At 41.5% G+C, this 23,289-nt stretch overlaps 1 pseudogene; it reads right to left on the bottom strand.

Annotated features, from left to right (window-relative positions):
* Nucleotides 1-4,930: 4,930 nt before the first annotated feature.
* Nucleotides 4,931-19,494, bottom strand: LOC127226999 (40S ribosomal protein SA-like; annotated as a pseudogene).
* Nucleotides 19,495-23,289: the final 3,795 nt, after the last annotated feature.

The raw sequence follows: 23,289 nt of genomic DNA on the forward strand, positions 1-23,289 counted from the left end.
TTCCACAAGAAAATTTTAAATGTAAAATTTAAGAAAACTTCCCCTCGATGTTTGCTGCAGCGAGACTGACAAGTGGCAGGCGCCAGTCATGTGTCCTTGGATGACAAAAGAAAAAATAACTTTGACTTAGTGAGCTAAAAGCAGACTCAGTCAGTGAAAATGTGACTATTAAACAAGGTTGTTAAACAGTAGGAAATAATATGAACTATGTCATCTACAATTTAGACAGAGAAGTTCTTAAAGACCATAAAATCCACATTTGGCCTCTATTGAAGGCAGTCAGTTCAATTTTTCTCTTTTTAAGAGACATTATTCTAGCATGCTGTTGCTATGATAAATCACTGATCAAAATTAACTGAGAATGAAAGAATTTAAATCCTTGGTAGTCTTCTAAATTATAGTCCACCACCATAGAAAGCCAAGGCAGAAACTCCCGGGAGGAACCTGAAGTCAGGAACTGTAGCAGGGCTTTTTCTGGAACACCAGCTCCTGAATAAATGACACAGAGACTTTTTATTAAGTGCCAAAGCTTGGCCTTAGCTTAAGTTTGTTTCCAACTAGCTCTTAAAACTTGATTCATTTATATTAATTTACATTCTGCCCTGTGGCTCCTTACATCTCCTCAGTACCCAGTACTGTACTGTCAGCCCAGAGTTCCTATCTCTTTCTGGAGTCCTGCCTATCCTCTCCTGCCTAGCTATTGGTCATTCAGTGTTGTGGAATATTAGTTGAAGATGTATTACAGTTTTTATGCTGTGGAACATTTATTTAGTGATGTAAAGGTGTGTTGCATTTGTTTAACTCTGTGAAGCTGTGTTACTTTGCCTGCCTAAAACACCTGATTGGTTTAATAAGAGTTGAATGGCCAATAGCTAGGCAAGAGAGAGCTAGGTGGGGCTGCCTGGCAAAGAGAATACATAGAAGGAGAAAAAGAGGAAAGGGAGGAGCAAGAACACAAGAAAAGGGAAGAGCATTCCAGGGACCAGCCACCCAGCTATACACAGCCATGGAGTAAGAAGTAAAGAAAAGAAAAACAGAAATAGAGAAAGGTAAAAGTCCAGAGGCAAACGCTAGATGGATGATTGAAGTTAAAAAAAAAAAAGCTAAGCTAAGGCCAAACATTCATGAGAATAAGTCTCTGTGAAATCATCTGGGTATGGGGGCAGGCTCCCCCAAAGAGTAAAACAAACAAAAAAAAACCAAACCACCTTCATTTCAGCTCTTTATAAAACCAATCGTAAGGTGCCTTAGGCAGGCAAGGAAGGACGAGGTATGTCTTCACAGTGCATGATCAAACATCTTGAAACAAGGAACTGAAACAGAAATCATGGCCGGAAGCTGTTTACTAGCTTGGTTCAAATGGCCTATTCAACGTCCTTTGTCTTACTTTATTCATGAATCCTTTAATCTTATCCTATTTTCCCTAATAACACTTAATAAAATTGGCTGAAAAGTTTAAATTAAAACCTCATGTGCCTGCAGTGACTTTTTAAAAGATTTATTTTATTTTAATGAGTTTTAGTTGAAATATATTGCATTTTACCATGTTTATCTTCCCCTCAGTTCTTCCCAGCCGCCCTTATCAAATCCCTCCAACAAATACAATATCAATATGCTCTTTTTCAATTGATGGTTACATATATATGTATTCACAAATACATATAATTAAAAAATACTGAGTCAGTTTTTGTTGGATGTATATAATAATTTCAAGGATGGCCACAGTGCAGGGGGAAAAGCAGAGTGGACTCCACACCAGGAGAGAGGCTAATTCTGCTTTCCCATAATCGTTAGGTAACTATAGTTCTTTGTCAAAGAGACCCATGACACTAACTCTTACACACTAACACGTTCATGGTTATTGCCATTGTTCTGGGCTTCCTTGTGTGGCTGTTTCTGAGTGACTTTCACAGCAGACTTCCTGCCATTCTATCTTTGGTAATATTCACACCCATTCATTCACGATGTTCCCTTGGCAGTGTTACCTGAGCCTACATGAAGAAGCTGTAATAACAATATATCCAGCGGAACTGGACACCACATAACTCGATCTCTATATTAAGTTGTGGTTCTATGTGCTGGTCTCAATTTGGTGTAAAGAAAGGCAGGCTATTTAGTAGCGATTGCAGTCACACTAATCCCGGAAGGTGGCTGTCATAAAAAGCACAAGTCACTTATTTTCTTAATGCCATTTTGTACTATTAAAATTTTTATTTACTTTCTATACCAGTTAAAAAAGTTAATCTCACTCAATTCCTGCAATTATCCCACCTCATTTCTACCTCCCCCCCCATCCTCTCCTGAGAAAGGGTAGTGTACCAGGCCTTGTGCTCATGGCAAGCAGGGATCTCATGACACTAGTTTATCCTCATTGGCCCCTGAAACGGTACTGCTACCCAGATACAGGGAGGCTGCATCTCAAGCAGAAACCCCTTTGAAGGACACCTGCTCAGCCTGACCTCTAAGCATGACGTGACCCTGGCTGACAGGACCCCAGCAAATGGCGGCCAGCCACAGCATTCTGTACTCGTACCCCACTCCCAGGCATTCAGCTGGTGTCTGTCACACAGACCCTTTTTTTCTCCCTTTCTCCAGGATGGTCTCTCTCCATGTAGCCTCACACAGAACCAGTGTGGTCTGCTTGTGGAAACTGCTAGACCCCCATACACACATGCTGAGTGGGGGACATAAGAACCATTTAGACAATGAAAACCAAACAAGAACAATTTATTAAAACCAATAAACTCTAGTAAAAACAAACTAAGCAAAATAGTAAAAAGGTTGCTATCCAGGGGAGGGTAAGTCAGGCTGTGGGGCTGGGGGTGCTGCTGGGTTGAAACCGGGGGGCATGTGGACAACCAGAGGAGGAAGGGGCAGCCGGGCCATTTCCTGGGGAGGGGACCATTGCAGGTCATGCAATGAAAAGTGGCAGCGTGCCTGCTGTCTGGGCGGCAGAGAGAGACAGCATCCACAGCTTCAGAGAGGCGAGGTGACCGGCCTGCTGCTGCCACATCTGGCTCCAGCTGCACATGTGTCACACAGCCTTCTGTTGGTTGTGTGCTCTCTGGCTCTAGTGCACAGGCTGGTTCTGCCTGGAGAGCAGCCGTCCTCATTGCTGGGTAACAAAAGCCCTGAAGCTCTGGATCCTGGGATGTGCGGCTCCCCAGGTCTAAGGATGGAGACAGGTGAGCTGCTGATGCAGGCCTCTCTAGAAAGGTAGGAGGCCCAGGAGGAGAACACATGGCCAGGATCAGCCTTTACAAACACAGAGCAGACCATGTGTACCTGGAGTCCCAGACCCTATCTTACAGGAGGACATGTGCCCGGGTTAGGGTGCAGCCACAGCTCCTGCAAGGAAGCGGCCTCTCAAGGATCCCCAGAGCACTCCAGGTCCTGAATCCTACTCACAGGTGTCAATCACTTAACCTGAGGCTTCCTCATCGCTGTCCTCTGAATCGATGGCCACTTCCGCCTGCAACTGGGTCTGGAGATTGTGCACACGGACCAGAAGGTCTGAGTAGGGCATGTTCACAATCAAGTAGGTCTTCACCTGCTTCAGAAGGGGCAGGTGTTCGGTCTTGCAAAACTCCTCGGGGAGCTTGTCAATCCAGTAGTCCAGGAGGGCACAGATGGTGCTGGTGGAAAGGGACAGACAGCACGGTCGGTGGCCTGGACTTTCCTTTGCCACCCTCCCTGGGAGGGCTCCGTGCATGTGAGACCTCAAGGTGGAAGAGATCCAGCCCTTGTGAGGTCCGTGTGAGCAGGGGAGCTCCACACAGCCTTCTATCAGGCTCTGAGGGAGCACAGCTGACCCAGCCTGCATGGCATGGGCTGAGGTGAGGGTACTGTCTCCCACAGGCCCTGGAAAGGACAGGCTTCCTCCATATACCCCCTTGCAAGGACCCTGTCCAGGCAATTCTCACCCTCCAGTCAATGCTTACACCCCAGTATGGTAGTAGAGACCTGGAGGGTGAGACCAAGCATCCGCCATCCTTTACCATTAGAACCCAAATGACCCCACTCTGGAGGCCTAGGCGGCACTTCTCTCCTGCAAAGCCCACGCACTTACTTCTTTACTTGTTCATCCTCTTCACAGTCAGGGTGGAAGGCCGAGTACCTAGAGGAGGCCAGGAAGGATGTCACCTGGAGAGTCCCAGGTCCCCCACCTGAAAGACACCTGGGGAGCCTGCTGATTCCTTGAGAGAAATCAAAAGACCCAGAGCCTACAAGTTCTCTGCTCTCAGAATTGCTAGTTCCCCTACATAGATGTAGGTGTTCACATGTGTGTGTGCAGTTTGTGAGTGATCACAAACACCTCTGTCCAGACATCTCAGTGGACACAGGGTCCCTCCCTCGCATTACCCTTCACGGCTCTCCAGGCTGGACCCAGCTCTCTTTGATTCTATGAATCTCTATGAATTCTAGGACCTCCTCTACAATGGGAGAAGTGCTTTCACCAAGGCCTCAGAAGGAGGTTCAGAGGACACCCACACTCATTAGGCTCTCAGCTCCGGACAGGCCAGTCTCTAGGAAAAACCCTGGAGGAAGCATTTTCTGACTTCATGCTGTTGGGTCCTGACAAGACCCTAGAATATCAGTAGGCTCAGGGAAAGGCAGAGCGTGCCCCATAGCCAACAAGAGGATCTGAGGTCTCTGAGCTTGGAGGTGGGAACTCACCGCTTGAAAAGCAGGTCCAGCACCTGCTGGGTAGTGATAAATCTTCGGTACATGCACAAAAATCCCAGGACAAAGCCAGTTTCTCCATCACGCATGCATATCACCAGATAAGTCAGTGTCTCTTCCAGCGAGCTGAAGTGGGGGAATCTATGGAACTCTTTCAGGACCTTAGGGGCAGACTCCTCCCCAAGCTGAGGAGACATCAAGGTGGAGGGTTCAGACAGGCACAGGACTGCAACCTTCTGATTGGTTGTCATTGTGTCAAGTGTTCCTGAACCTCTACACTGCCAAACACCCAGAGTGAAATAGAGGGAAACTGAGATTTCAGAGAGCTCACCAGGTCTGTGTGGTTCTGGACCTTGCTGCACTGGCTCAAGCTTGTGTCTTTCCGGCCAAATGGCCAGAGGCCTTGGAGCCAGGAGTGTGCCCGTCGTCTCCAGGCACCACCACGGCCTCCACCTCGGCTTCTACCTCGGCTTCCACCATGGTCTCCCACCTCGGCCTCCATCACAGCCTCCACCAGGCCCTCCACTTTTCTCTTTCCTGAGGTCTGAGCCTCCTTCTCGAGAAATCCCAAGACAGCAAGAAAACATCCTGCTGCCTCAAGTGTCTCAAGACAAGTGAGCCTGCTGGCGGTCTATAAGCACTTGGCTGCCTGGTTGCAAGGTTCTACATTGTTGGATCATAGCTAATGAAGTGAGGTCACTCCTGGGGGGTCCCCTACCCGAGTCTCCTTCTCACCTGAGGCTTTCCCGACAGTCCCCTAGGTCCCCTCTTTCCTCCCAGCGGCACTACTGGACACCCTTACACAGGGGCTTCCCACTCCACTGTTCTCAGGGATGTGTGGGAACAGGCAGCACCTCAGCTTTGCCATCTGAGTCCCTAATCCTCAACTCACCCCTAGTTGCCCTAGCACTCCATAAACCCTAGTCATGCTGCCTTGTTTCCAGGCTACTTTGTGTGTGTTCCCTGTGAAATATGAGCACAGATCATCTCTCTGTGTTGGGACTTCACAAGGAAAGACATGATGGAGCTTTCTTCAGGTTTTCAATGTTTTTTATATTTTATTTTGTTTTGTTTTTTTTTTAAGGACAGGGTTTCTCTGTGTAGCCCTGGCTGTGCTGGACCTCACTCTATTGACCAAGCTGGTTTTGAACTCACAAAGATCCACCTGCTTCTGCCTCGAATGTGGGGATTAAAGTGTGCTCCACCACTGGGACCCAGAGTGTGACGATGTAGACTTAATTAAAATCATGTGCTTTGTTGAGGTAGAGTGCCAAAGTGTTCCTTCTCCCTTTACTCCTCTTTGCTATATTTTCATGGTCTGGACCCCTCCTGCTCATTTAATCCTTCTCCCTCTCTTCAGCTGGATTTCTGGAGCTCAGCCCTATGCTTAGCTGTGGATCTCTGCATCTGCTTTCTTTATTTTGTTGAAGGCTCTCTGGTAATTAGGGTAATTGCTAATCTTATTACAGAGATGTCCAGTTTATATACCCTCTCTCCACTATTGCTAAGAGTCTTAGCTAGGGCCATCCTTGTGGATTTCTGGGATTTTCCTATCACCAGGCCCTTTTTCTAATCCCACAATGGCTCCCTCTATCAAGATTTCCCTTTCATTAGTCTCCCTCCTCAACTCAAACTTCCTGATCCCTGATGTTGCCACTCTCCATCCCCATACCTCTAGACTTCCATCACCAGCTATGCAAGACACCTCATCTATTTCTCATTCCCAGGACAGTTCACGAATCCCTTTTAGGGTCTTCCTTCTTTGGGGGGTGTAGATTATAGCCTGGTTATGCTTCACTTTACATCTAATATCTACTTATGATTGAGTACATATTGTGCTTATCTTTCTGGGTGTTGGTTACCTCACTCAGGATGATTTTTTTTTTTTAGTTCTATCCATTTGCCTAAAATTTTCATGATGTTATTGTCCTTACTGCTGAGTAGTACTCCATTGTGTAAATATACCACATTTCCTTTATCCATTCTTCGATTGAGAGGCATCTAAGTTGTTTCCAGATTCTGGCTATTGTGAATAATGGCTGCTATCAACATAGTTAAGTGTCCTTATGGTATGATTGAGTATCCTTTGGTTATATGCTCAAAAGTGGTCAGTCTTGAGATAGTTTGATTCCTAATTTTGTGAAAAACAGCCATACTGATTTCCCAAGTGGCTGTACAAGTTTACCCTTCCTCTAGCAGTGGAGGAGCATTCTCTTTTCTCCACATCCTCTCCACCACAGGCTCTTATTAGTGTTTTTTATCTTAGCCATTTTGATTCCCTGCTAGTTAAGGATGTTGCACAATTCTTTAAATATTTCTCAGCCATTTGAAATTCTTCTGTTGAGAATTCTCTGTTCAAATCTGTATCACATTTTAAATTGGAGTATTTGGTGTTTTGATGTCTAACATCTCTTTTTTTATATATATTTTGGAAATCAGCCCTCCATCACATGTGTGATTAGTGAAGATCTATCATGGTTTAATAAGGATCAGGAAAAACAGAGAGGCTGAATAGATGTTTATTTAGGAAGAAGTAACTTACAACAGAGAAGGTGAACATCAGCAGGTTCCTGGTCGCAAGGACACCTCCGGATGCTCTCTGTCTCCATGCTACAAGCAAGAGAGCACTCCAGAGGCCCTTCCCCAGACCTAGTTCTCCCAAATCACATCCTCCCCATTCCCACCCCCAATGGGCATGGTCAGTGCCACAGTTGTGGGCAAGTGAATATCTCACTACAATCCCCTTTTAGTCTATAGAAAAGATTTAGGCTTGATACAAAACTATATACAAAACAGTGACTAACAAGTGTGCTCTAAGAAAAGGAAAATCGAGAACATACAAACTTAAGACCTACATATCTAGTCCTAGGGTGAAGGCATAATGGAGTTTACAATAGAGTTGTCCTAAGCTGGAAAGCTTAAGTCTAGTACTGATGGGAGATGTCATTCTGTATGTTTCTCATACTGGTTAATGAATAAAGCACTGTTGGCCAATAGGAAAGCTAGATAGGAGGGACTAGGGAGACAAGGAGGAAGAGGAAGTAGTAAGGAGGAGCCAAGATGGATAATCTGGAGAAAGCAGAATGTGGGCGGCTCCCGGTAGAGAGAAATACATAGATCAGCAGAAATGGGTTAATACTTAAGACAGAGCTAGTCCATAAGAAACTAGTACCTGGCCAACAGAATTATACCAAATACAGAGTCTCAGCATGTTATTTGGGGCTGGCGCGGCGGTGGGACAAGACTGGCAGCAGGTGGAAAAACCATACTCCTTACAAAGTACCTAATATATCTAACTAGGAAGAAAGAATAATGATTGTGATAGTTTAATCTTCAACCTCATCAGAGACCTGAGAAGGAAGATAACAATGCTAGGGCATGCAGGAAGTGCAGATGGGCAACTTCCAAATGGTGCAGCAAGGACAGAAACAGCAGGCTACTTGGACAGTCACCCAAAGTCTCATAGCAACATTGGTACAACAAGTTTTGGCTAAAGCCTAGAGTATCTGACAGACCACTACAGAAGCAAGAAGGTAGAAAGGCTGTCTTACCCTGACTTGGCAAGTTCAGCAGTCTTCTATGTTTGTCTCCTGCAAGCACATAGGACCGCACGTCCAAATCAGTGTTCAAGATAGGGGCAGTTCTTTGCCCAAGAGGCCATTAGCTGATGTGATGATGGACTCCAGAAGGAGCAACAACAGTGTCCAACATATTTTCAGGAAAACACATGGTGCTATCAGGAGCAATAATGTCTCATGTCAATGGAGTACTAATATTAAAACATTTAAATGGTATGCTTTGCAGGTCTATGAAGTGTTTGAAGATTAAGCATCCATGTCTGACTAATCTCATAGGTATAAGAAACATGGGTGAAGATAATCTGTAATACTCAGGAACCTAGCTATAAAACTGATTGAAACTTCCCTGAGTAAAGCAGGGAAAAATACCTAAACAATATAACTATGTACGTATGTATACATGTAAGTCCCTAAAACAGAGGTAGAGTAGAAATGTCTAGACCAGAGGTAGAACTATAAAGGGCAGCATGATAAAAATATCCTAAATTGTATCGATATACAAAATGTCTTGAACATAAGTAAAAGTATACGTACATAGAATATGGTAAGGATAATGTGCACAAAACATCATAAATGGAAAGATTTTACACAATATGACAAAATATAATATACAATTCATTCAGGAAGGGAATATAGACTTAATTTTACATAGGTTGCCACATATAAGAATCAATAACAATGTAAGCTGTATAATACTAATATCTCACTATTATTAAAATAATTTATAGGAAGATAGGCTAATCTACCTATATCCCATCTAAACCATACCTTTCCCAACCGTACCCTCTACCTATCTAAAAGAGATACCCGAGTTGAAGCATCACCTTCCATACCCAACCCTAAATAACTAAAACCAACCCTATGAAGATGAATATTATCCCTAAAAGCCAAGAGTAGGGGAAGGGGGCATTGTTATCTTAAGATTACTTTCTGCTGAAATGGGACCATGATTGCTCCATGGGATCCTGTAGGAAGGAAATTTTTAGCAACAAAATATCTCGATGGGTCTGGCTGTGACATATGTATCTAGTCTCTGTGTGGCAGGAAATGCTTGGTTGGAGTTCTATCTGAAACTTTGGCAGGGTGTAATAAGTAGGTGCACCATTACAGCTAGCTAGTCAGGAGTTGGCTCAAGCATAACAGTCCCAACCCGGTTTTAGGGTGTTGTTTGTAGTCCAGATATATCAGATTGAGTCAAGTGGAATCGACGAAGTGGGGCCCCATCTTCTTTCCGGAGAGTTGAAAGATTGCTGTTAGGACTTGTTACTCCTTGTGGAAAACTTAAAAAGCAATATCAAAGTAAAAATTTTAACTTTTAAGGTATTCATATTGAAAGGCAACAATATGCATGAAAATGTATGTGAGTAAAATTAGGATTTCAGAGAGAAAACTGCGTATAGACCAACAACAGTCCCCACTTTTTGTTTTCTTCTGCCTTATACCAATTGGCTTCTTGATATAAGGCAGAAACTGTGAATTAATCTTAACAACATGCTTGAATTTAGAGAAGGAAAACCAAATCCAACTCCAAAGCCAGCAGTGGTTTACATGAACTGGGAGTACAGGAATACTAGACAGTACAGAGAAATAGATTTCTGTATAGAAATAGTTTACTAGAATTAAATATTTTTACCATAAATCAGACTCTTCTTCATTAAATGGTTCTTTCTGGAGTGCTATCTTTTCTTTTGTAGGTACCTTCATGTTTAGTGCCTTTTGGCTGTTTGAAGATGGGTGTTTTCTTTTTTCCTGCAAGGACAAGAACAGAACACTTCCCTAGCTTTGAGAGGTCTCCATACAACTCATGGGAAATACTTTGTTGGATGATTTGTTATTTCTCATCATTAAGATATTTTTCTTGTTTAATTCGGATCTTGATCAACTTAGATGGTGTCCACAGCTTTTCTTCTCCTGTAGATACAAAGGTGAAACCCCTACCCCAATGTAACATATATCTCGGTTTCCATACTGAGGATAATACATCCTTGAAGTACACTGGCTGATTTAGTTTAGAAGTTTTTTCTATTGTCCAGTGTCATTCTGCAGCTGTTTTTCCTTTTTTCGTTAGTATTAAGAAAGTTTAATGTTAATAAAGCATTATGTAATCTGTGTTTAGGTGTCTTGGTTACTCTGCCTGTTTATAGAGCATTTCTTTTAAAGTATGATTAGATCTTTCAACTACTGCTTGTCCTGTAGGATTGTGTGGTATACTGGTTATGTGCTTTATGTTATAATACTCAAAAAACTGTTTCAATTTGCTGGAGACATATGTTGGAGCATTGTCAGTTTTTATTTGTGCTGGTATGCCTATTATGGCCATTACCTCTAATAAGTGTGTGATAGCAGAATCAGCCTTTTCAAAGCTCAGAGCAGTGGCCCATTGAAACCCTGGTAATGTGTCTATAGTGCAGTGCATGTATTTTAATTTTCTAAATTCTGTAAAATGAAATATACCCATTTGGCATATTTCATTCCTATTTATACCTTTAAGGTTACTGCCTGGTGGTAAAGAAGTTGGTTATAGAATGAGCAAGTAGGACATTTCCTTACTATTGTTGTCAAATGATAGAAAAATCCTTTTATAAACCTTTGTTGTTCATGTGGTGTTTCTTATGAAACTCCAAGTCTTCTAGCACACTTCCTATTAATAACTGATCAATTTCATCATTGCCTTGTGCTAGAGGACCTGGCAGACCCGTATGGGATCTGATGATATATATATATAAGTTCTATTTCTGATAGTATATTGTAATAAACAATGAAGTTAATTCTGAATTGTCTGGAATAAATTCTGCAGTCTCAGTGTGTAAGACCACTCTCTGCATATTGAGAGGGGATGGGAGAGGGATTGTAGTGGAGGAGTGACTGATGCCAAACCACAGTCCAAACTCCGGGGCTGCTGTAACAGGGGAAGGCTGGAAGTCTCCAGGCATGTGGCATAGTACCCATAAGGGGGTTCGGGAGGTTGCAACCCAAAGCACTGTGCAAAGCAGCCTCAAAGGGTCAGGGAAGGAAACTCAGACTCAGGTCATGGGCACAGACACCTGTGAGCACTTAAAAATAGCAGGTTGCTGTGTGCCACCACCTGGATGAGACCTGATCCCCTGGACCCTTGGATATCTATATCCCGCTTCTAACACCAGATATCGTGGTTTAATAAGGATCAGGAAAAACAGGCTGAATAGATGTTTATTCAGAGAGAAGTAACTTACAACAGAGACAGATGAAAACTAGCAGGTTCCTAGTCCCAAGGATGCCTCAGGATGCTCTCTGTCCCTGTCCCCAATGGGCGTGGTCAGTGCCACAGGTGCGGACAAAGTGAATATCTCACTACAAAGATCTTTTCCAGCTCTGTAACCTATTTTCCTTATTGATGGTGTCCTTTGCCTTACAAAAGCTTTCCAGTTTCAGGAGGTTCCATTTATTAATTATCGATCTCAGTGTCTGTGATACTGGTGTTCTGTTCAGGAAGCTGTCTTCAATGCCAAAAAGTTCAAGGCTACTTCCCACTTTCTCTTTTAGCAGGTTCAGTGTAACTGGATATATGTTGAGTTCTTTGATCCACTTGGAGTTGTTTTTGTGCATGGAAATAGATATGGATCTATTTGCATTCTTCTACACACCACCATCCAGCGATGCCAGCACCATTTGTTGAAGATGCTTTCTTTGTTCCATTGTATATTTTTGGCCTCTTTGTAAAAAAAACAGGTGTTCGTAAGTGTATAGATTTATGTCACAGTCTTCAATTCCACTCCATTGATCCACATGTCTGTTTTCTGGTTTTTTTTTTTTTGTTGTTGTTGTTTGTTTGTTTTTTGTTTTTGTTTTTGTTTTTACCAGTACCATGCTATTTTCATTACTATGGCTCTATGGTGATACCTCCAGAAGTTTCTTTATTGTACAGTATTGTTTTAGCCCTTCTGGGGTTATTTTTCCAAATGAAGTTGAATATTCATTCAAGCTCTGTGAAGAATTGCATTGGGATTTTGAATGGGATTGCTTTTGGTAAAATTGCCATTTTTACTATCTTGATCCTACCTATCCAAGAGTATGGTAGATCTTTCCATTTCTTATATCTTCTTCCATATCTTTCTTCAAAGACTTAAAGTTCTTGCCATACAGGTATTTCACTTACTTGGTTAGAGTTATTCCAAGATATATTGTGTTATTTGTGGCTAGTGTAAAAGGTGTTGTTTCTCCGATTTCTTTCTCATCCCATTTATTATTTGTATATAGGAAGTATATATATATATATATATATATATATATATATATATATATATATATCTTGTATCCTGCCACATTACTGAATGTGTTTATCAGATTTGGGAGTTCCCTGATAGAATTTTGGGGGTCACTTATGTATACTACCATGTCATCTGCAAATAGTGAAATTTGACTTCTTCCTTTCCAGTTTATATCACCATCATCTCCTTTTGTTGTCTTATTGTTCTAGCTTGAACTTTGAGTACTATATTGAATAGATGTGGAGAGAGTAGGCAACCTTGTCTTGCTCCTTGTTTTAGTAGAATTTCTTTAAGTTTCACCCCATTTAATTTGATGTTGGCTGTTGGCTTGCTGTATATTGTCTTTATTATGTTTAGGTATGTTTTTTCTCCAAGATCTTTATCATGAAGGGGTGTTGGATTTTGTCAAAGGCTTTTCAGAATCTAATAATATTATCATTTTTTTCTTTCAGTTTTTTTATTTGGTGGGTTATATTGATAGCTTTTTTGGATGTTGAACCATTCCTGCATCTCTGGGATGAAGTCTACTTGATCATGGTGAATGATTTTTTTTTTTTTGACATGTTTTTGGAATTTGTCAGTATTTTATTGAGAAATGTCGCATCAATGTTCATGAGGGAGATTGATCTGTAATTCTCTTTCTTTGTTGCATCTTTGTGTGGTTTGGGTGTCAGAATAACTGTAGCCTCACAAAAAGAGTTTGACAATGTTCATTCTGTTTCTATTTCATAGAACAATTTGAGGACTATGGGCATTAACTCATTTTTGAAGTTCTGGTAGAATTCTGCACTGAAACTGTCTGGTCCTGGGCTTTTTTTTGGGGGGGAGGGATGGAGGATTTTTGATGACTGTTTCTATTTCCTTAGGGGTTATAGGTCTATTTAAATTGTTTATCTGGTCTTGATTTAATTTTGTTATGTGGTACCTATCCATAAATTTGTCCATTACTTTTAGGTTTTCCAATTTTGTGAAGTACAGGTTTTAAAAGTATGACCTAATATAATTCTCTGGATCTATCCATCTCTGTTGTTGTGCACCCACCCCTTTTCATTTCTGATGTTAATTTGGATTTCTCTCCGTCTTTTGGTTAGTTTGGATAAGAGTTTGTCTATCTTGTTGATTTTCTCAAAGAACCAACTCTTTGTTTCATTGATTCTTTATATTGTTATTTTTGTTTCTATTTTGTAGATTTCAGCCCTCAGTTTGATTAGTTCCTGCAATTTACTCCTTCTAGGTGAGTTTGCTTCTTTTTGTTCTAGAGCTTTCAGATGTTCTGTTAGCTGCTAGTGTGAGATTTCTCCAAATTCTTTATGTAGGTACTTATTGCTATGAACTTTCCTCTTAGCACTGCTTTCAAGGTGACTCATAAGTTTATGTGTGTTGTGCATTCATTTTCATTGAATTCTAGGAGGTTTTTTAATTTCTTTCTTTGTTTCTTCCTTGACCCAGTGGTGATTCAACTATTTTTCAGTTTCCATGAGTTTGTAGGCATTCTATAATTTGTGTTGTTGTTGAATTCTACCATAGTAATCTAATAAGATATAGTTATTCCAATTTTTTATGTATTGAGATTTGCTTTGTGACACAGTATGTGGTCAATTTTAGAGAAGGTTCCATGAGATGCTGAGAAGTAGTTATATTCTTTTGTATTTGGACAAACTGTTCTGTAGATATATGTTAAGTTCATTGGAGTCATAACATCTATTAGTTCCCTTATTTCTCTATTAAGGTTCTGTCTGGCAGACCTGTCCATTGGTGAGAGTGGGGGTGTTGAAGTCTCCCAGTATTAATGTGTGGGGTTTGATGTGTGATTTAAACTTTAGTACTATTTCTTTTACAAATGTGGGTGGCCTTATATTTGGGGTATAAGTGTTCAGAATTGAAACTTCATTTGATGGATTTTTTCTATGATGAATATGAACTATTTTTTCCATCTCTTTTGGTTAATTTTGGTTGCAAGTGTGTTTTGTTAGATATTAGGATAGCTACATCAGCTTGTTTCTTAGGTTCATTTGATTGGAAAATCTTTTCACAACCCTTTACTCTGATATAATGTCTGTTTTTGAAGTTGAAGTGTGTTTCTTGTATGCAGCAGAAAGATGGATTCTGTTTTCCTATCCATTCTGTTAGTCTGTATCATTTTATAGGCAAATAAATTGAGTCCATTAATATTAAAGGATATTAATGACCAGTGATTGTTAATTCCTGCTATTTCTTGGTTTTGTTAGTGATGGTGATTGTGTGTGTGTGTGTTTGTGTGTGTGTGTGTGTGTGTGTGTGTGTGTGTGTGTGTCTTCTTTGGTTTTTGCTGGTGTGAGATTACCTATTGCCTGTGTTTTCCTGGGTGCAACTAACTTCCTTGGGTTGGAGTTTTCCTTTTAGTACTTTCTTTAGGGCTGGGTTTGTGGATAGGTATTGTTTAAATCTTCTTTTCTCATGGAATATATTGTTTTCTCCATCTATGATGATTGAAAGTTTTGGTGAGTATAGTAGTCTGGGGCTGACATCCATGGTCTCTTAGTGTCTACAAAATGTCTGCCAGGACCTTCTGGTTTTGTTTCCATGGAGAAGTCAATTGTGGTTCTGATTGGTCTGCCTTTACATATTACCTTTTCCTTTGCAGCTCTTAATATTCTTTCCTTTATTTGTATGTTTATTGTTTTTATTATTACGTTGTGAGAGGACTTTTTTTTTTGGCCAGTCCATTTGGTGTTCTGTAAGTGTCTTGTACCTTCACAGGCATGTCCTTCTTTAGGTTGGAAAAGTTTTCTTCTGTGATTTTGTTGAATATATTTTTCGTGCAATTGAGCTGGAGTTTTTTTTTTTTTTCCTTCTTCTATCCATATTATTCTTAGCTTTGACCTTTTCATGGTGTCCCAGATTTCCTGGATGTTTTGTGTTAAGAATTTGTTGAATTTAACATTTTTTTTGACTGATGAATCTATGTCTTCTATCATATCTTCAATGCTTGACTCTTCCATCTCATGTATTCTGTTGGTTATGCTTTCATTTGTGGTTCCTGATCTTTTATCCAGATTTTCCATCTCCAGAACTCCATCAATTTGTGTTTCTTTGTTACTACACCTTGAATTGTTTTTTCACCTGTTTGATTGCTTTTTCTTGCTTTTCTTTAAGGGATGTTTTTGGTTTCTTCCAATTTCTTGTTTGTTGTTTTCTCAATCTCTTTAAGGGAATTTTTTCATTTCCCCTTTAAGGGCCTCTACCATCTCCATAAAGTTATCTTTAAGGTCATTTTCTTCTGCTTCATTTGCATTGGGATGTTCAGTTCTTACTGTTGTGGGACCACTGGGTTCTGGTGGTGCCATATTGTTCTTTATGTTTTTTAATGTATTCTTATGCTGTCACATACTCATCAGTGTTGATTCTTGTGATGTCTTTGTTGGATGGATCTTTTGTTCCTTTATTGTGTGTCTTTTGGCCTAAATGGCCAAGGGTTCTGATGACTAGCTGGTTGTCAGGTCTAGTAGGGTTCTCTCAGCTGAAGTTTGTGGATATTTGAAAGCTTAAACATAGCTTCTCCTCCATTCCTCTGGATGGTGTGGGCTTTACTTGTGCCTGTAGGGTCTGTTCTTCACAACTGATATGGGTTGTGCCTGTGCCTATGGAGTCGGTTCTTCCAACTGTTGTTGTAGACTTTGGCTGTGCCTATTCTTTTAACTAGTGTGGGTTATGCTTACGTCTATAGAGTCTGATAATGTTGCTGGAGAGGGCTGTTCATGAGAATGCTGGGGTGGTGGGATTGGGCAATACAGTGGGTCTGTTCTTCCAACTTGGTGTAGGTGGCGCTTGTGCCTCTAGAGGCCATTGATGTTATAGGGGATAGTTGGCAGGGGGTGATAGAGTTGGTGAGTTTGGGCAGCTGAGTGGATCTTGTTGGTTACAGAATCCAGTGTCAACCTACTTTCTTATATAGTGCAGATCCATCTACCCAGGCATGGCACCATCCACAGCAGACTGATCCCTTCTCCATCAATTAGCAACTAAGAAAATGCCCCACAGGTAGGCTCACAGGCCAATCAAATGGAGGAATTTCTTGAGATTCTGTCTTCCCCGGGTATATCAGGTTGACAAATGAAGCTAACTATAACAGACATTTTAGTATTATGTGTAACATTGAAATGCAGCTCTTAATTTTTCAATATATACAGGGATACATGTTCTATCTTTATAATGTACAAATATAATTCACTCCACTTCAGTATTTATCAACTCATGAAGGCAAATGTCAGGGCAGAAACTCACCATTTTAAGTCCCCTCTGCAGCCTGTAAGCACTTGGGAATTTATATGATATAAATATGAACCATCAAAAGATGTTAGAAACTAGACGTGTGATGTAGTTTAAGAAAAACTTGCAAAAATGTCAGGCTGCTATTTTCTTTCCTCTCTGGGCTATCTCACCCTGGGCTTGGTGCTGAGGAAGGGAAGATGACCAGGTTTGAAAACAAAGAATGCTTTTGAAAGGTGGGTGGTGGCTTAGACAGGAGGGGAATAATCAAAGCTGACAAGAAATCTTCAGAATCCACTCTATCCTCAAGTGCCAGAGGATGGCCCAGTGTGACTCATACACTAATCTCTTTAGTTCTCCTCCTCAGCCTCTTTGCAGCATCAATCAGATGTATTCTGGATATCTGCCATCCTAGATCAGCCAGGGATCTGACTGATGGTCAATCCCTCAACTCTTCTCAGAATCATTGTGTGCAGGTTGAAACCTGATCCACCCAAGTGCAACTTAGAGATTGAGTCTGAGGGCTCTGAATACTGAAGTGTGCCTTCTCCAAGCTGTCTACACTCTCTCTCTCAGGACACTTTCCTGTCCTCAGCCTAGAAATCTAAGGTTTGGTTTTCCCTGTGTTATGTTTATTACTATTTGGCAATGTGGGTTGATAATATAGGTAAAGGATTAATAAGGCTCTCCTCTTAGGACAGCCACTAACAGTCAGACAGAGGACCTGTGTTTCCAGGTCTGAGAGGACTCCCTGCCTGTTGTCACCACTGCTGTTCTTTTCACACTTGGGACTGGGAAGAGAAAGAACAAACACATGAAGTTCCCCCCGACTCTCTCTCTCTCTCTCTCTCTCTCTCTCTCTCTCTCCTCTCTCTGACAGGTGCTCCTCTTCCAACTCCTCAGGCCAGAAGGAGACCTGCTCTTAGAGCTCATTCTTTCTACATTCAGGGGCCTCTCCAGGGCCCTGATTCTCTGAGAACATGCCAGAGGACACATGGGGGAGGCAAGGGAACTCACCACCATCCTGTCCTGCTTCGGGCCGTACTTCTGTAGCTTGATATCATTGGCCCTTCTAGTCCTCAATCACTCTACAGGTTCTGTTTGTACCTTTATTCAGTCACATTCAGTAGGAAAACATATGGAGTGGGATTCTCCATCTTAATTGAAATTACAAAGGATTTGAATATGTTTCTCTTTTTGGAGACAGATTCACCATGAAGCCCAGGCAGGCCTCACATCCATATTCCTTCTACTTCTTCCTTGCAAGTAGCTGGGATTTCAGACATGTACCACTGTATCCCACTGAATATTTCTAAGTTTTATAGAAATTGAAGCAGACCCTATTACTAATGAATTAATTATATTTATAATGCAGATGCGATATATATAAGCCTATGTTAACTACTATGTTAACAAAAATATCGATTTTGTTCCTGAGTTTTACTGCCACAGGATGTAACCCATGTCCCTTCGCCTGTTTTCTGTATGTTTATGAGAGCTTCCCCAGGATGTGCACCTAGAATCGTCACCGCTGAGTTAAAAGAGGCATACTCGACTTTACAGTCCGTTTCTAAAGCAGTTGTCAATTAACACTTATGCTAGAAATACTGCAACAGTCTCCATTGCTTTCTCACATCCCAGCAGACAGTGTTATTCCATGAATTGTTATATATATTCTACTCGGATGGGCGTAAGATGGTATCTTTATTTAAAGTTTCACTTTTCTTTTAAAGTGTTTCTGGCTGCATGAGATACCCATACATATGCTGTTGTAGAAAAAAAAATGCAGAAAGATTAAAAGACCATAACGAATAACAAAGATTGCTTTTAAGGTTCACTACACCCAAACCAATGTCAGGGTTACCTCAGAGGAGAAGGTAGTGGGCCTGTGTGTGGTGGAAAGGTAATGGCCTTGCTGCAGCCATTTAATGTATTCTACTTTTTTCAGCTTTGGGAACTTTTATTTTCCTTCCCACCTTTCCCCCTCTTTGCTCAAGCATCAGCAGAGCAGCTAAGGACCACTCAGCCGCGGGCTCCAATCCACTAGGGGGCCTGTGTTGTGCTGCTGACCAGTCCTCAGTGGCTGGGCAGGCACTCCAGCCTTCAGTAGAGAACTGCTGGATGGGCAGAGGACACTATGGAAAACCCTCAGATCAGCTCCTGCCGCCTCTGGCTGAGCCGCAGTGAACTCAGGGAGCTGGTGCCATCCCCTGCTCCTGAAATTCCTCATTGTCCAGATCTTCTCAACAGCAGCCTGCTCCCTGCTCCTCCTTCTTGGTCTCCTCTGGGTCTCTATAGAAGTCTAGATCAAGCATAAGTTCCCATGGGCTCTCACAGAAAGATAATGCCGGGCCAGCATCCGCCACATCAGATACACAGAGTGAGTTCCCTTGTTGTTGCATGGGATGGCAGTGTCTTGTGTCACAGAGAAGAGTCTATGTTACGAAGAGCAATGGCAGGAGGTTGACATAGGATGCCTCTGAGGGGCTGGTGGTCATCCTGGGTCAGTGGTCAATCACCACCGCAGCCACGTGCTCCCTGAAGGCTGCTTGGATCTGGTTAGTGAGGGTCCCAGGGATGAAGCATGCAGCAATTGAAGCGGCTCCAGTAGACTTCGTCTCGACTTGCTGTCCAGTGATGCTGATAACAGCAGGGCTCCCAAAGGCAAATACAGCCGAAGCTGCAAGCACACTTCTCCGGGTCCTCTTCAGATGTTTGGTGTAGATAGCAGTGGGTTCCTACAGCAAAAGGACTTGAGGACGACCTCCTCCAACCACCCCTGCAGGACATCAAGAAATCTGGACTTTGTATAAGTTTCCCTTTAAGTTAAGATAGGAATCAAGAACAACCTGTAGATTCATTCCAGGGCAGCTTGCAAAGTATATTCAAACATTTCTTATACCTAGACAATTAACTTTAAAATAAATTGTAATCCTCTTGTTTTGTTTTATTTATTTATTTAATTTTTGTATTTTATTTATCTCTCTCTTTCCCTGTGTGGTGTATGTGTGTGTGTGTGTGTGAGTGTGTGAGTGTGAGTAAATGTGTGTGTGTATTATTCATGTGTACACATGTGTGCAGGCAACAGCATAAAAAGCTAGAGTTTGATACTGGGATGTCTTCCCCATCACTCCTGTACCATGCTTTTGGAAATAAAATCTCTCACTTAACCTGGAACTTACTGGCTTTGACTCAGGTGGCTGCCCACTGAGCCCCAGGGTCCCCCCTGTCTCTCTCGCCTAGCAGAGCCAGTGCATGATACCATGCCTGTTTTTGTTTGTTTGTTTGTTTTGTTTTTTATAAAGGATCTGGATATCAAATTTATTTCCTTCATTCTTGCACAGCAAATGTTTTACCCACTGAGCCATCTTCTTGAGACCCATTTCTTTGCATTTTTACATTGTATGCTCATGTTATAGCAAATATGCATAGACTATATTTTTAACCAAAATCTTGGTTTTTCTTTTTTATAAACTAATTACATGACACAAGAATTTCTTTGTCAAAAAAATCCCAGCAACTTCAATAGTGCACATCCCATGTATATAAACATGCATGCTTTGAGGCACATAACTGTTCACCCCTGTACATTTCCTCCCAGGATGGAAAATATAATAGTCCAAGGAAGATCTTTGTCAATGCTGAGTTATGTCCTCAGGGAAAGTTCCCAGAAGAGAATCAATGGAAGGTGTAAAACATCACTAGGGGCCTGAAATGTTCTGCCTTATAGTAATCCAGAAAGAGTACATCACCACTAGTTTGAAATGTTGTTTTCAACAATTTTCTAATTTCTGTCATTTATAAGAATCCCATTTAAAAGTCTGTTACTTGTCTAAAATAGTTTCATTTTGGAGAAAATAAGAGGAAAGGGTGAGGTATTAGAGAGTAACATGAACCTATCAAATGAATAAAGATAGATGGCATAGATACAGATATAGATACAGGGGATTTATTGGATGACTTACAAGTATAGGCTATGGTTCAGCTAATACAACAACTGGCCGCCTCAGCAAATGGAAAGTCCACAAATCCAGTAGTTGTTCAGTTCTGGGGCTGGATGTCTCAGCTGGTCTCTCAGTATATGCTGGAACCCTGAGAGATATAGGATCTAATGCCAGTGAAGGAATGAACTTTCTAGCCGGGCAAGAACAAGTTGGCAAAGAGCAAAAGCTTCCTCTTTCCATGTTCTTTATAGGATCCCAAGGGACACTGTGGCCCAGATTAAATGTGTGTTTTCCCACCTCAAGATCCATTTTGGGCTTTTTTCTTTTGTTCTGTTTTGTTTTTGAGACAGGGTTTCTCTGTGAAAACAGTCCTGACAGTCCTGGATAACCATGAACTCATTCTGTAGACCAGGTAGGCCTTGGGATCCACCTGCCTCTGTCTTCTGGGGTGCTGGGATTAAAGGTATGCACCACCACTGCCCAGCCCACTGGGCTTTAGTTCAGATGTAGTCAAGTTGACAACAAGATCAGCCATCACAGGTGGAGACAGAGCTCCTCCATCTAGATGGGGAGTAAGCAGAGTGTCAGATTCTGAGGAGGGGCAGATGAAACAAGCCTGTTTTCTGCAGGCTAGAGCACTTAGTCTTTCTACTGCTTGTCACGGTGGTGGCTGTATCACTTCTCCGAACCTGGACTGTTCTGTAGCATACACAGGTAAGACAACAAATGTCACTGCTGTCAACCTGGGTCCATTGGCTCCACCCTGGTAAGAGGGAGAAAGTGGGACAGCACTTTCCCAGAATAATAAACTCAGAAGGCTGTAGTCACTCTACAAAGAGGCATCGTTTTATAACACATGTACCCCCAAACAGCTTTTTGCCCCCAGGAACCCACTTCCACATTCTCTTTGAGATTCCCCCAGACCATAAAAATTAAACACATACAGAATGTAGCACTACAGAACAGTGTATAACACCAGAAGCTGAAGTTGAGCATGGAATATAAACAACTTTGCAAAGATAAATAAGGACCCCAGTTAGAGTGATGTGTCCAGTTTTTCTCCTTGTATGTTTCTAAGCATCTGAGAACATACCAGACATATTCTCTCACTTAACTTTTTAGTAGAAACATTCTGCCATTCTTTGCTCTCTCTAATGTTATTTTGATACTCACACAATATCTTCAATTTGCCACTTGTCTTTACTAATCTTGGTGGGTTCTCCAGTGTCAAATCCTGTGCTCAGTGCTTTGTGTGCAGAAACATATTTCATCTGTATGATGTTCTCATGAGTCCAATACAATTATCACACCTATTTTTGTAGATGAGGTAACTTTATGAAACCTGGTATATCCCATTTCAGGGATGAAATAGTCATAATCTAAACAGTGGTCCTTGATTACTAACTGTGATTTTCATAGAAACTAAAAGAGTTCAAATAATCACTGTTTTAAAACTTGGGTACCTTGTTCAGCTGTGGAGGTACAAGTTTCCATGGAAACGGAAGTGATAGCAGCAGAGAAGTTTAACTGGCATGGTAACCCTTGGAGACAATGGCCAGTCTGAAAGCAAACTGTTACTCCATGAAGTGCATCTGCCCAGCCTGGGGCACAGGAGCAGGTGGCTGAAGCCTGTAGATCACTGGCTCTGGAGACAGGACAGATCTGCCCATTTAACACCCAACTACCAAGCTAAGCCTCACCAAACAACTTAAATAATTTAGGCAAAATTGGAATTTTTTTTAACCTAAATATTCAGAGAGACTACTTTTTGTCTCTAACATTTTAGGAATAATTTCTAAATACTCTAACTCACTCATACAGAAGTTTACTTTAGTGGGTAATTACTGTTGCTGAATGGTTGTTGTCTGCACATAGCGCTGCATGCCAGGATCACTTACAATTACAATCTCACCCCTTTATCATGAATTATAGAGATATTGCTATGTAAGACTTTGCCACACAGATAATTTAATGTTTTACCATGCATATTTTATGGCAGAATAAAAAGAATTGGAAACGTGTGCAGCCAAATCTGACCCATCACTATCTTGTCAATAAAGTTTTAGCAGCACATGGTGCTGCCTGTAGCTTTCCTACTGTGAGGGCACAGCTGAGCAATGTGCTACAAAGCTTAAACAACTTGTTATCTGGTCCCTTAAAAGATAGTATACTGAACCCTGATCTAAAGAACCCCATAGTCAGCAAGTGAATGTCCATGTCCCTTGTAAATTATCCATGTAAGTGGCATAACCAGTATAAAAGTCTTATAAACCAGAGAGGCAATAATTTAGCCAAGAATTAGTTTCAGAAACCACATTGATTTCTAGCTTTCTTCCTTTCTGGTGTGAGCTCATTCTTGACTTGGTACTTGGAGGCTTGAGAGCAGAGAGCAGAGTGGAAAAGCTGTATGACAACATAGATGTGAGGGGTTAACTGAACCTTGAAAAGAAATCTCCAGAACCTGCTCTGTCCTCAAGTCCCAGAGGCCAGCCCAGCACAAATCACACACTGGTATCAAGATTTCCACATGTAAAAACTTAGTTTTGGCTCTAGGAGTGGTTGAGCACATTTTTACTCACAGCACTCAAG

Source organism: Phodopus roborovskii, unplaced genomic scaffold, assembly GCF_943737965.1.
Source record: "Phodopus roborovskii unplaced genomic scaffold, PHOROB, whole genome shotgun sequence".
Taxonomy (NCBI): Eukaryota; Metazoa; Chordata; class Mammalia; order Rodentia; family Cricetidae; genus Phodopus; species Phodopus roborovskii.